This window comes from Artemia sp. Qi Xiang Cuo, chromosome 1 (assembly GCF_049724085.1).
Source record: "Artemia sp. Qi Xiang Cuo chromosome 1, ASM4972408v1, whole genome shotgun sequence".
In the NCBI taxonomy this organism is placed as follows: Eukaryota; Metazoa; Arthropoda; class Branchiopoda; order Anostraca; family Artemiidae; genus Artemia; species Artemia sp. Qi Xiang Cuo.
The window spans coordinates 62,205,302-62,208,971 of NC_142794.1; the positions used below are offsets into that span (position 1 = coordinate 62,205,302).

Below are 3,670 nucleotides of genomic sequence, written 5' to 3' on the forward strand. Positions count from 1 at the left end.
TTTTGGAAGTTTCTACGACAACTCCTTCGATACGAAGTGCCTGTCAGAGAAAGAAGAAAAAAAAACACATTGTGGCCACATCGTTCTTTACTTAGGCAGCACTAGCGCGCTTCCTATGATCATTTGTAGTACATTTGCTGTTTCTTTGTTCAATGGATCTTCAGGATTTGGTTCTGAGAAGATGTATTTGAGGCCATAAACAACAAAGTTTATAATCAGTACTGGTTTCCAATCTTCTCTAAGGATATTTAAACAGACATTGTCTTCTAGATCAAATAATCCCCAGTTTCAATGAACTAAATCAAGCTTTTATTTAATGACGTCAGTTGCAAATGGGGTTTGTTTTATGCTATATGATTACAAACAGGAAAAAGCCTACAGCTTTTTCTTCTTTGAAAGAGTAAGAGACGAACCTCAAACAATCAAGTTGCTAACTATGTCCGATGTCTGCAATGGTTTATTATTCCAATGATCGTCTTTTAATGTAATCAATGACATTATCCGAACTTTTGTCTCTTGCAGTCACTCTCGTCGCATATTCGGCTTCATCCCAAATCACCTTTTTCGCTTCCAATATATCCGCATCGGAGAAATGTGATACCGCACTTTTGACAATACTGTCTATCGGGTTTCCAGCCTTCATCGCCCGCTCAACAAAGTTCAGTACAGCATTTAACACAAGCTTCACGCTCGCCATTTTGCTACGGAATGACATTACGCAATCCGCGAACGCTGAATAAATACAAGCAGAATGAAGGAACCTAGGAACAAGGGAAGTGTAAGGACCCCCTCAACTATTCCCCACAATTTACGGGTAACTTAATACCGGCGGGTACTACGTCACTTGCGGGAGGTTCCTTCCCCTCTTCTGCTAGTTCCCAGTACGCTTCTTAACAATAAGGAATCAAAGAATGGCACTATAAAGAATTGAAACTATAGATGGTGTGCCAATCTACCAGCGAAAAGAGATGGCGCTGGTTAAAATACCCAGTGAAAAGGGGTTATTCTAACAATTGGAGAAGGTCAAACATACATTATCTGACAAAAAAATCTATCTTTGGAGGGTGAACAACAACAGGAAAAGACCTCAAAATAATTCAGAAACTTTTTCCAAGTTACCACCAAAGATACAAACCCACACACAATAGCATTGAATATACTATAGATGGCGCTCTCCCTTCATTTTTTTTTTTTTTTTTTTTTTTTTTTAACAAACAATATATATTATGAACTAAAAAAAAATTCGATTGGAATAAGGAATCTGATTGAAGGTCAGGCGGCTCCCTCTTCTTTGTCAACAATTTCAAAGTCTTTGCCAATTTGTGATTTTTGACTACTTCCCTCAGAATCAGTTTCTGATCGGTCTCCGTCATTTTTATTACTCTCTTTTATATCTTCCACTGATTCCTTGATTTCCACATTTTGCTTGGATTCCTTTACGTTCTTGTCCTCCTCTACCAGCACTGCATCATCGTTCTCTTCTTCTGCATCAGAGTCCTTTGCTTTCTTCTTTTTCTTTTTTGACTTGCTCTTACTCTTTCCTTTGTATTCATACTGGTAAAGTGGCCAAAAAGAGGCAAAAAATCCAACGTCTTCAGTTAGATTCGGCAGTAACCAGAAATGATGTTTTCCTAAGCTTAAGATCCATATCAAGCAGAACAAAATAAATCTCAACACGGCTAGTCCAAGAATAAACAATAAAAATCCAGCACCAGCTAAGCTAAGATAGTAAACTCCCTTCCTCAATGTAGGTGGCCACAGGGGGAAAAGGCAAAATCCAATAGTGACTAAAACTACCAAGGTTCCGGCGGCCCAATACCACAGCGGGATGGGATCGTAGATCCATACATAGGCATCAGAAGAATCTAGGAAAATTTGCTCAAGATGCATGTCTAATCGGATCTTCCTCTTCTCTGTTTCGGTTTTTCCTCCCCATTCCTTCTTATACCCTTCTTTTGGTTTCCCTTCTCCTTGACTGCTTTCTGCATCTTCGCCCTTCTTTTCTTCTTCCTCCGCCTCACTTTTGGATCTCCTTTTCAATCCCTTATTTTCCTCTTTTTTCTCCTCCTTTTCAACTTTTTTCTCTTCTTTTATATCTTCCTTTTTCTCGTCTTTCCTTTTCTTTTTTGTATGAACGTCGGAAACGGCAATTTTTTTTCTCTATGAAAAAACTTGTAACGTAGCATGAGGTCTAGGTAATCAGTAACAGCGGTTCTATCAGGAAAGGTTGGAAGTTCTCCCTCTTTTTTTTCGTGGGCCCATTTTGATTCCATGAGAGCATCAACTGCTTTCGACCCAATAAAGTAATCTACTTGATGGTAAAGAAACTTCGTTCGCTTTGTGGGTACATTCTTCTTCATCCACTTTGCAATCAGTGTCATTACTTTTGGTGGTTTATCCTTAGGATAAAATGGTCCCTCATCAACATCTTTTTTCTTTTTTAATTTCTTCTTGTCCGCCATTTTAAAATTAAATATTTTCTTTTGGTCTGAAACTACATAGTCAATCCCATATCGGGTAGTTAGAACCTAACCAAAAATAAAACTAATTTTAACATTTTAAGGTATTTTTCTAGCTTGAATTGAAATGTTCGAACTATTGCTCGGATACCATGGATATTTTTGCAGTTTACACAAGCTGCAAAGAACGCACAGTCTAATCTTTGTAAATTGAGAAAAATTTTACAAATGTTTTACCGGGATTACGAAAAATATTCAAAATTAAAGATTAAAATTATCTCTGAAAGAATAGATTTGGTTGAAAAGTCAGCTAGAGATGCTTTCGCAAAACTTCATAGTAATATCCAAAAGAAATGTTGCATGTTTAGTGAAAAGCTTCCAAGGTATGGACCAGCAACTGTGGAACAGTTTACAGATGTAATGGGAAATCTTATACATCACTGTGAATATATGGAGGAATAATTGTCCTTTACTTACTTTCAGCTTAAATTCGATGATCGAGCCTTTATGTAATACTATGGACTGAAAGTCGTTCTTTAATGTAAATTTTAACCCAATTAATTTCCGTTAAAATGAGCCATTGAACAACACTCTACGATGTTCCAGTGCCAAGCTATCTCTGGATACAAAAGAAAAAAAAAAATATCCCGTTTAGGCAGAATGTTGTAGTAGCTGCCACTTTTCTTGATTTTCAAGCCAATATATTTCCCTTGCTGTTCAAGCCAAGGGACAGAAAGTTTCCTAGACAGGGGTTTCGGACAAGGCGGTTCTAAGGGTGTACTTTTTGTTTTGATCTGACTCCTTTTTTAGGAGCTATGGGTATTTATATTTATTAACATTGGACGTGATCGTCTCTTACTAGGTTGCTAGCTACCGCTGCAACCCGGATATAATAACTGTACTAGCCTATACTATAGTTAAGTGGCCTATAAAATTTAGTATAGGCAAGAGGTCGTTCTTTATTATAAAATTATATAAAATGAAACCGTATTGACAAACACCATTTATGATGAACTATATCGTTTCTTTATGTAAAACTCTATAATCTTCGAATATTTGAACCTTTTATAATTTATAATGATGTATAATATAAATAATGTAATCTTAACTATATTAACTATAGTGAAGTTGCGTATGCAAGTTAGTATAGGGAAGAGTTCGATCTTTATTATAATTATGTATTCATGAATGAGACCATTTACAGTTTTGAC

The 3,670-nt window shown here is 36.5% G+C and overlaps 1 pseudogene; it reads right to left on the minus strand.

Annotated features, from left to right (window-relative positions):
* Positions 1–1,215: 1,215 nt before the first annotated feature.
* LOC148956570 (translocation protein SEC62-like) lies at positions 1,216–2,462 on the minus strand (annotated as a pseudogene).
* Positions 2,463–3,670: the final 1,208 nt, after the last annotated feature.